The sequence below is a fragment of the Grammomys surdaster genome, unplaced genomic scaffold (genome assembly GCF_004785775.1).
Source record: "Grammomys surdaster isolate TR1022 unplaced genomic scaffold, NIH_TR_1.0 325, whole genome shotgun sequence".
In the NCBI taxonomy this organism is placed as follows: domain Eukaryota; kingdom Metazoa; phylum Chordata; class Mammalia; order Rodentia; family Muridae; genus Grammomys; species Grammomys surdaster.
The window spans coordinates 4,304,461-4,315,991 of record NW_021604744.1 but is presented as its reverse complement, the minus strand read 5'-3'; the positions used below and the strand labels follow the sequence as shown (position 1 = coordinate 4,315,991).

Here is an 11,531-nt window from a genome sequence, read left to right as displayed (position 1 = left end):
ATTTTCCTTGGAATATAGTTGCAAATCGAATCTTATTAAATACACTTCTGTTTTCATAAGTGTTCATTTTTAAGGTTGTTTTGTCCAGCATACTGAACTTTTGCATTTCTCCTTTATTATTTTTAAACAATTAATTAAGAAATAAGCAAGATGTCTTTGCTAATAGTTAAATAGTTTTCTATTGTGTAAATGAAGCACATTTTCTGTATCCATTCTTCAGTTGATAGACATATGTTTTTTCCAGCTTCTGGCTATTACATAAGGTTGAGATGAACATAGTGGAGCATGAGTCCTTGTGGCATGGTGGAGTAACTTTTGAGACTATACTCAGGAGTCTTAAAGTAGAACTATTTTCAATTTTCCAAGGAGCTGCAAGATTGATTTCCAGAGTTGTTGTAACCATTTGCAATTCCACTAGCAATGGAAGAATATTCCTCTTTCTCCATATCCTCTCCAGAATTTGCTGTTACCTGTGTTTTTGATCTTAGTCATTCGTAAAAGGTGGAATCTCAGAGTCATTTGAATTTTCATTTTCCTGATGACTACGGATGTTGAACATTTCTTTAAATGCTTCTTGAACATTTGAGATTCTTCTGTTGAGAATTCTCTGCTTAGCTCTTTACCCCCATTTGGGGGTGGGTTTTTAGTCTAACTTCTTAATTTTGTATATATTTTGGATATTATCCCTCTATCAGATGTAGAGCTAGTAAAGATCGTTTCTCAATTTTCAGGTTGCCATTTTGTTCTATTGATAGTGTCCTTTGCCTTCCAGAAGTTTTTCAAATTCATGAAGTCCCATTTATCAATTGTTTATCTTAGAGCCAGAGATATTCCATGAGTTTTGCAGGCAAATGGATGGAACTAGAAAATATGACCCTGAGTGAGGTAACCATGACCCAAAAGAACTTGCATGATATGTACTCACTAATAACTCACTGAGTTAACCAAAAAGATCAGAATATCCGTGATATAATTCACAGACCATATGAAGTTTAACAAGAAGGAAGGCCCAAGTGAAGATGCTTCAATCTCACTTAGAAGAGGGAACAAAATGATCAGGAGATGCAGAAGTAGGGGGAAACCTGAGTGGGAGAAAAGAGGGGGAGGTTCAGGCATGGTGGAGACAGGAGAGAATCTCAGAAGGCTAGGAAAATGCACGAAAATATCCAGCCTTGTGTGGGAGTGGGCAGGGGAATCTCTAGAAAGTCCTCGACACCAGGTATGTGAAAGGCTCCCAGGATTCAATGGGGATGACCTTAGCTGAAATTCCCAACAGTGGGGAGATGGAACTTGAAGAGACTACATCCAGTAGGTAGACACAGTGGTGAGATGGTGTCATTCACTCATCTTCAAAATTTTTGATCCAGAATTGTTTCATAAACAATAAAATTTTGATCCTTATTGTTTCCTAAAGAAAACATAAGGACAAATATGGAGCACAGACTGAAAGAAAAAGTCATGCAGATCCATCCCATGGGAAAGTAAAAAACCCTGACTGTATTACTGATGTCATGTGCTTGCAGATAGGAGTCTAACATGGCTACCTTCTGAGAGGCTCTACCAGCAGCTGAATGAGATAGATGCAGATACTTACAGACAGCCAACCATTGGACTGAGCCTGGGGACCCCTATGGAAGAGTTAGGGGAAGGGTTAAAACAGCTGAAGGGGACTGTAACCCCAAAGGAAGGACAATAGAACCAGAGTGGTCAGAGACCCCACAGACTAAACCACCAACCAAAGAGTATACATAGGCTGGTCTGTGTCCCCTGAAACCTATGTAGCAGAGAACACTGTGTCTGGCCTCAGCGGGAAAGGATGCAGCTAATCCTGTTGAGATTGATGCCTCAGGGACAGGGGAGACTTGGAGGGATGAGGTGAGGTTGGGTGAGTGCAGAGCATCCAGTCTCATACATTTTGTAGGTTTATCAACTTGGTAAGGTTTTTGAGTACTGCTTCAGGAGCTTCTAATCAATGATGGTACTTTCTTCCATTTTTGATGGTGCTTCAAACAGAACAAAAGGACAGCTAAAATCTTCAAGAGGCAAAATACATGAGATTCAAAAGAAAGCAGAATATTTAGAAACAGGTGAAAGGTGAGGTAATAGCCAGGGCAGTCTATATTAAGCAACATATTGTTCACTACTAAGTATCCATCATTTCAGAAGTATCTCTGGTGGGATACACCAGTGAGTAATAACCCTGGTTAAGTCATTCAGTATCCCTTTTTGCATCTTAGTAGACATTGTTTACTGATGTTCCATACCAGTAGACAGTGACTACTCAGATTTCCATTGCCCTATTATTGAAATAATGGGGAAACTGGCCTTGGACCACATTTGTAGCTCTACTTTCCAGTACACTATCAATCACATCTATCCAAATGCTGGTGTGCAGTGGGGCATTACAGATGTTCAGAAGAATCACTCTTTGTTCCACACAAATAGATTTAGGGGACAAATTGCAGAAGAAAGAGGAAAACAAAAAAGTAGAAGACATCACTCTTGTATTAGGAAAATTAGTGACTGATAGATGAGCCTGTGTTATTTACAACTTGATGAGGCTGTGCATATTAAAGCATAATCAGAGCACTAGTTTAGCGGCTTTCCATGTCATTGCTCTCTCATTTATTCTAAGAATACACATGACTAGTCATAGGAAAGTTGTCACTTAGAAACTAATCCAGACCACAGCTACCCTGCCCTTAACTCTGCTGAGTGTTTTTTGCTCTGGTGGGTTTGAATACTTGAAGCACTGGTTTTAATATATTGGTTTGACATGAAGTAACACTAAAATGATATCCCTAGGGCCTTGTATTTATTCAACCAGAAAAACAAGATTCTTTCTTGTTCTTAAAATGAAGAAAACGTAGATGGCCACAATATACTTTGGCTTATTTAAAAATCATTGAAGTACATTACATAACATGTGTAACCACTGAATTTTGTTCTATGTGCTTGCAGAAATTTAAATGTACTAGTAGTTTCACCTTTCAATTTACAAAAGAATCATAAATGTTCTCACTTTCTTTTTTTTTGACCAACTACCAATTTTAACATTTAGCAAGCTACCCTGCAGTTCATGTTTGCTTCAATGAATGCCTAAACATCATACATGAAATATCAGAATTGGCTAAAAGTATATACAGTTCTAGCCCTATATGCATGATTATAAAGATGAACTGAGTATGGAAGTTTTGAAAATTATTTTAATTACATTATTAAATCACTTACAGAAACAGTTGACTTAAAATAAAGGAACAATTTCCCCAAAGAAGAAAAAGAAAAGTAGAAATGGTGGCTTAGGTCCTGGAGGAGAGGATTAGTGGATGGATATTTTAAGTAGAAAATTACTATATAACTTGTCTGCCATTTCTGTTCAATGGCTTATCTTCTTGCACATACAATTCATCAATAACAAGCAACCTTACACTTCTGACATAGTAGCCAATTGTGTTCAATCATTATACATGATGAAAGACAAATCAAATGAAAAAAGCACAGTTTCTCATGTGCTTACAATTAACAGTTACAAGCTTGAGTGCTTTAAACTTGGTGATAGAGTTTTAGAGTTGACACAAATGCAGCATATGCCTTCCAGCCTTTCCTGTTTTATTTTTGTTTCAAAGCAGTGAATATAGAGACACTACCTTCTACTGACCTGTGTCTGCCCAAGTTTCTCACACTGATCTCTTGTGGTTTTCACATTTTACCTTTAAAAAGGTAGGGTTGTTGTTATAACTCATGTTTACTTTCCCAGTGAGTGCAAACCCAGTCATCTAAAAAACAGATTCACAGCCAGAGCCTGGCTCTAAACATGTCAGGTTTACTGGCACAAGTTGCGTTCAGGTGTATGGTGGCAGTCAGAGCCAGGAATCTCATCAGAGTTGTGGAGCATCCAGAGAATTCATAGCAGCAGGCACAGCATCAGGTGCCAGTCAATGACTATGCCAGGCCTCTGTGCACTGAATGGCAAGAAATGAAGCCAATGGCCAGTGGTCTGCAAATGCTCATCTGTCTGCAGTTCTTTTGTCCTTCTCCTAAACACTAGCCAGTTTTAAGGAATTAAATGTGAACTCTGAAAGGTTGTGAATAAACTGTCTACAAATGATACAATGAAATTCAAAAACAATGGTTCTTAAATTCAGGAATAATAAAGATTCATATTATCGAAAAATAGTCTGTGCTAAGCACAGGGTGTTCTTTTTTTTTGTAGTATTGAGTATATCCAGCATGACATTTTTCTCCATCTTATGTATTATTATTGCTTTATATTAAAAATAAACAGTTTGGGTTGGTAGCTCAGTCTCTGGGAGCTCCAACCAAAACTGTTTATTTTTATATAAAGTACCACAATCTAATTTATTTTTTTACTTTTTATACTAGCCATCATACAAACTTTATATTTGATAATGATGGGAATTAGAGGTTTACAATGTGACATTCTGTGATTTTACACTTTAAGTTTCTATTTAAATTTCTATATCATTCCTCTGCAATGTAATCTCATCGGTCCACTCATAGCTCTTGTGTGATTCTTATAACATGAATATAACTAAGGACCATTACAAAATATAGTTTGGCTACTTTTACTAATCATTTTCATTTTAATATTTAGACATATGAGCTAATTTTGAAGATATTATATAGTATTTAAAATTACTTTTTACTTTATTTTAATTTTATGTGCATTGGTGTTTAGCCTATACATATGTCTGAGTGAGGGAGTCAGATTCAATGGAACTTGAATTACAGATAGCTGTGAGCTGCCTTGTGAGTGCTCAGTATTGAATACTACTCCTCTAGAAGAACAGCCAATGTTCTTAACCACTGAGCCATCTATCCAGCCCCTCCACCCAAATTATTTTTTAACTGATAAGCAACAATCTGTTACTCAAAGATTCCTTGGGTCCTCAGTGTTATGGGTTACTTAAAGTGAACTCATGACCATTGGCCATAAAGGCTTCTGATAGGATTGGTTGTACTCAAGTCTTCCCTCACAGCACTCTGTCCAGAGCTAGGGTGAGGTTTGATATGATCCAAGCTCGCTACAAAGTGGAAGCAATCAAGTGGACAGCTGAAATTCAAAAGTCCCACTGCTCCACAAATCCTATCTGATTCCAAGACTAGTTTAGGAGCTTGGAGCTCTGAGGTCTTGAAAACATCAAATTTGGTCGCTTTTGGGTCTCAGCATGGTTGGCCTTATACTAGGCTCCAAAAAACATCCCAGTGCTAATATTCCAACTCTGTTCTCCAATGGATTGCCAAGCTCCTCATTTTGTTCCAGGTTAATGAGCAAGATGGCATTAGAAGAGGCACTGGAAAACATCACCTGCCTGATATACCTGGTTCCAGAATGTGGGCATAAGGTATCCACGGCCAGCAATGATATTAAGGTTTTGCTGAACATTGATTCATTATTTCCTAATGCCTGGACTGAATTCTTTATACCCCAAACCAAACTGGTAGGTGCCTCTGTCAGTGGGGCCCTTAGAGCTGTAGGAGAGGAGAAAGTGTGTTTCTTTATTCCTGAACTCTTTAATTCCCTTTTGCATCTTGCTACACTGAAAGCACCCCCTACGTGCTTTCTCTTACTTGCTTGAAGCTAGTTTGATGTGTAAATGTATATTAAACTTGACTTGGGAAGGGGAGAGGATCCATAATGGAGAATTTCACTGGGCTGTCCTATGATTCCTTTACTAGAAAGACCAGTAAATATAGTAACAGCTATGAGATAAACTCAGATAATCTGGGACTGAGATCAGAAGATCACTTTGACTCCAAAAGTGTGAGAAACTTGAACAACACAGGAAATCTTGTAAAAAAAAAACACACAAAACAAAACTAGAAAGAAAGTAATTTTATATTCCCAATATAGTTTGTTACTATACTTGTACGTTAGTACTTACAGTGTTTCCATGTGGCTAGCATATGCTAAAATTAATCCCCATAATGATATAGAAATTAAATTTCATGAGAATCATGAAATTAGAGCTGTTTCATTGGAATGTTGTTTCCTGACAGTAACAAAATTCTCTTGAGAAAGATTTAAGAAAAATTTTCCCACAAACTAAATTTGACTTTAATGCTTGGTCCTATTAAAATTAAACTTTTTATACGAACCCTCTTAAGAAAAAATTAGGCTATAGGTCTTAATTTCTTTGTATTAAGTGTTTTATTTTGGTTATTTTTCAATACCTCTATTATGATTGTTGTCTCTAAAATGAGAAAGAAAATATAACCATGTATAAAAATCAATATTTATTTACAAAATGATTTCTAAATCATTCAAAACCAAAGAAAGATATAAGGAAAAAGTTTAAATAGGATTGGAAATGCCTCATTTGGCTGGGGCAGGCACCTAGCTGGTCTGACCCATAAAGACACCATATCCTGAACCATTCTAGAGGAATCACTGCACTCAGAGCAGCAGGATTTCAGGATCCCAAAGGCAGCCTGAATCCCAGCAGCTGTTCAACCCAGGAGCTCAGGCTCGCAGGATCACAGAGATAGCTAGACTCTGAGGAGTTCTGACACAAACAGGATAACTGCCAGGCTTCAGTCAGAGACAGTGAGTGCAGGTAGCACTAGAGATAACCAGATGGTGAAATGCAAGTGCAAGAACATAAACAACAGAAACCAAAGTTACCTGGCATCATTAGATCCCAGTTCTCCCACAATAGCAAGTCTTGGACACTCCATCATACTGGAAAAACAGGATTCAGATTTAAAATAATTTCTCATGATGATGATAGAGGACTTTAAGAAGGACATAAATAACTCCCTTAAAGAAATACAGAAGAATACACGTAAACAGAAGTCCTTAAAGAGTAAACACAAAAGTCCCTTAAAGAGTTGCAAGAAAACACAACCAAACAGGAGAAATAGTTTTTAAAATACCATCCAAGATCTAAAAATGGAAGTAGAAACAATAAAGAAATCTCAAAGAGAGACTACCCTGAAGATAGAAAACATAGGAAAGAAATCAGGAGTCATAGACGCAACATCACCAACAGAATACAAGTGATAGAAGGGAGAATCTCGTGTGCAGAAGATACCATGGAAAACATTGAACCAACTGTCAAAGAAAATGCAAAATGCAAAAAGTTCCTAACCCAAAACATCCAGGAAATCCAGGACACAATGAAAAGACCAAACCTAAGGATAATAGGTATAGATGAGAGAGAAGATTCCTCACTTAAATGGCCAGTAAGTATCTTCAACAAAGTTATAGAATTGGTAATGTAGCTCAGTTAGTCATTAGCTTTCCCAGCATGCTTGTTATCATGGGTACATTTCCACCCAGCCTGCCAGGAAATTCAATCCCAATATTTAAGAGATGACACCAGGGCGACCAAAGCTTCAAAGTCAACCTCCTTCTGCTATGTAGCAAGATCTGGGCAAACCTGAGCTCTCTTTCACTCTCGCTCTCGCTCTCGCTCACGCTCTTGCTCACGCTCTCGCTCTCGCTCTCGCGCTCTCTCTCTCTCTCTCACACACACACAAAATACAATACACAACTAAACCTAAAAGTATTACTTTCTTTGTATTCTATTTTATTTTGATTTCATTTTTAAAATGGTCTCTCATCATGTCCGTGACTTGATGGTCTTGAATTTGAGACAATTCTGATTACACCATATATGTTTTAGGAATATAAGCAGTATACACCAACATGTACACCATCCTAAGTTCTTATTTGTTCTATTTCACATATAAAAGAAATATATGTTTATTAGTAAACTCAGGTTAACACTATATTTATGTTAACTTTTTCTAACAAAACACAAATTAATTTATCAACATCCAATGGATATTTAGGGTTTATTTTACATGGGTACAGAAAATAGAGGTATTATAAATGTAATCAAACATATATCAAAATTGCTTCCTTCTGTTAATCGGATACAGTTACATTTTCTCTTATATTCTTGTCATTTCTTGGCATTTTATGAATGTTACTAATTTCTCTTGGGAATGTAGGTAAAATACAAACTGGAGTTAGGAAGGGAGATTCCCTCTCTCTGAGAGTTTCTTAATTCTCTGCAGGCCTTTGTGTGGGATTGAGGCCTCCCACGCTTTTCCTCATTCACATTGGCATGGCTATTGGTGTTTTCCTTGCTCAGCTCCTGTTTACACAGTTATGGGGTGACACTTTATGGGCACAGCTTCTGGCATTACTAGGAGACATAGTCTTTCAGGAAATTCCTTGTTTCTCTGATTTTTACACTCCTTTTGCCCTACTCCCTTTCTGGAATATTCCTTCACAGTTAGGTGTGAAAATTATTTTGGAGATGTATTCATTGGGACTGATTTTTACAACTCTGAATTTTGATGGGATCTAGGTTTTTTCTAATAATCTCCATCTCTCGCAAAGAGAGGTATTATTGACTAAATGTGAGGACTACATTTGCCTGTGGGCACAATAACACATTTTTAAATTGTAATTAGGGACCATAGTTATTTAGCAAAGAGGTGGTTAAAAGTTCTCCTTCAAGCTCCATGACTTCTGAAGAGTGGGCTGAGTTTCTTGTATCAGGCTTGATTTTCTTCCTGTGGAACAGACCTTAAGTCCATCTAAAGTGTTATTGGTTACCACTAATGTTTTCATGTCAAATAATGTAACATGCTATCTGTTACTATATTTCATAGTCCAGGTAGGACTGGTGGTTGCTTTACTCCTACAGAAATCTGAATGGTATCTTTAGGTACCATGCAAGCTAGTCCTCAGAGAGGAGGCATTCAGGTCAGTGCCAGCTCAGTGACTTCTGGCCCTTGTGTTTCAAGGGCATGATATTTATAGTAATAAAAATAATCTTCCCTAGGGAAGAGAACACCAATTTGTTGTACCAAATCAAATGGTCAGCCATGAAAACATATTTGTTCAATTAATATTATATAGACTAAGAAAGCTTTATGTATGCACTTAGGAATATATATAAAGCTTATGAACAAGGAACAGGTTTGAAAGAGAGTAAGATTGTTGTGAGTGTTTCAGAGGAGGAACAGGAAGAGTGGATGATATAATTATATTATAATTTTAAACAATAAGTAATTTTTAAGAGAAGGAATAAATAGAAAGGAAATTCACACTTTGTTCAGGTCAAATAAATAAACAAGGAAAGAAAAAAAAGACCTGTCTGTACCCACATACTTCTTCAGCAGTCTGCTAGGAAATATTCACTTTTTATCTTCTTGGATTCTCATACAGTATCAAATGACAGACATTACTAGCCCTACTTCTTTGTCTGTGACTTTAGTTAATCCCTGTCAACAGTGGGGTTGGACAGTTCCTGATCCAGCTATGCACTCATGGGCTACAATGGAAAGGTAAATGAGCTGGAAAACTTGTTAAGGTCCTTGGCACATTGTACCAATTCTAACAAAGCACTAGGGAGCTAATGGTTGTTACTAAACTATTGTGCTTTTGACTTTCCCTTAAGGACCTCCAGTCAGCTTGACACAGGAATGGATGACCTGTTCTTATTCTATACTCTCACAAATGGCAACTGCCTGTAACCCCCATTCAGAATGGTATATCAGTTGATGGGCAGAAACATGTTTTTGCTATAAAAAGTCAAGGAACCTCTGTGTGTAATTTAATTCATTTTAAATTATTTTATTTTGTTGACTCTATTTCATCTTCCTAATTATCTACTGGGTTCTTTTGTTGTGAAACTAAAACAAAACCATTTAGATATATGTATCAAAATTCAGCTGTCTAGAACTCACAAACTAATATGTAGCTAGGTTGCCTTAGACTCTGCTTTTAAAAACATATCCTACATCTAGAAGCTTTTCAGGTATGGTTGCTGTGTCACATGTGCTTCTGAAGGTGGCAGAGAAGAGAGGGGCTATGTCTATGCTCAGTAATTTGATTTGTCTGAATGATTAATAGCCTAACACTCCCTGAAAAAACCAAGGATGAGACAACCACCATACTGGATCCATGGAGCCTGGTCATGGAGCTAGTCTCAGATGACCACCAGTCCAGCTTCTCACAGGCTAAGACAGGCTCCTAGAACAAGGGAGAAGCTGCAGACTAGAACCATGATCTGGACCTTGGGTACCCTAGGGACTAGTGAGTGCAAGACAGTGGCCTCATATGAGGCCACATGGTTACGTCAGTGGAGCAGTGTACCTGAGATGACCACCAGGCCAGTACCATGGAGACTGGACAGGGAACTAGCCTGAGATGAACACCAGGCTGGCATCATAATACATGAGTAGGGCATAGCACTCCTGAGACCACTCCTGAGAAGAATCCAGACACTCAGAGACCCTGGGCACCACTAAAATGATCAAGCAAGTCGTGGAGAAATGGACAAGAAAGAGAAACAGAAGGATGTGGGCACAGTGAAGAGAGGCAGAGCTGGAAAGTGGAGGGCAGTAATGAACAGGCTAAAGTGAGTAGCTGGTGATGCCACCTGGGACCATGGTGGGGTGCTGGCATGTGCTGCCACTGGGGGCTAAGTATGGATATGTGACCCTGCAGCATCAGGGGTCTGTTACCAGCAAAGGCCAAGTGGACAGTCCTTGGCCTTGGCTATAACCTGAGGACATGTTGCTATCTAAGGGCTATGAAGAACTGGCCCAAGCCCTCACCTGTGCATCATGGAAGATTTGGTCCTGAAGGCATGAGACTAAGCGAGTTACCCACTCTAACCCACAAGCAGTACACAGGAGAGCAAGCCCCAAGAATATGAGTGGATTACCTGTCCTTACTACCCATCTCCTCTCTCGCCATACAACTCCTCTGTCCTGTGATAAAAAGAGTAATAGAGAAATATCCACACACACCCACCCCACACACACATACACATTGTGCCCCTTGTCACCTACCAAAGTCAGGAGAGTTGGCCCGAGGTCATCAGAGGGAGAGCTGCTCCTGCCTCTCACCTGCTACAGCTCTCAGGAGAATATTTCCTGTACCTCTCCTGGGCGGCACAGTAGAGCTCTGGATGTGGTTGTCTATGGTGAGCAGCCCAAGTCATGAAAGTCAGATAGCCAGTGATGTGACCAGCTCAGGTACCTCTCAGACTCAGATCAAGGGCTTTAAAAAAAAAAACCAAAAACCAAAAAACCCAGCTTTATTAGCACAGGTCACTTTTACTAGGAAGTTATTGATCTGATCAAATGTTGACATTTTGGAAAATTTGTATGATACTGTAGGGGAAAGCGAATGACATTTTGTGACATGATGCTTTTCATGGAAGTGTAATTTTTGTGTTAGTGCATAAGATTATCACTCAATTGAGAATTCATATTTTAATGTTCATGAGTAAATTTAGTTTTATTACTCAAATTAAAATTTATGTTTTAATGCTCATTAATCCTCTCTCTCTCTCTCTTTCTCCCTCTCTCTTTCTCTTTCAGTCTCCTTATGACATTTAATTGGGGCAGGCAGGCACACGAGAACATCCAGGCAGTCATGGTGCAGGAGGAGCTAAGCGTTCTACATCTTCAGCTGAAGGATGCTAGCAGAACACTGGGTTCTAGAAAGCTAGGATGAGGTTCTTTAAGCCCAAACCCAT

At 38.5% G+C, this 11,531-nt stretch overlaps 1 non-coding gene across 1 annotated transcript; it reads left to right on the top strand.

Annotated features, from left to right (window-relative positions):
• The first annotated feature begins 9,778 nt into the window (after positions 1 to 9,778).
• Positions 9,779 to 9,904, top strand: LOC114630060. Its single transcript, XR_003712760.1, has one exon. It is a non-coding gene; the product is annotated as a small nucleolar RNA SNORA17 (small nucleolar RNA).
• Positions 9,905 to 11,531: the final 1,627 nt, after the last annotated feature.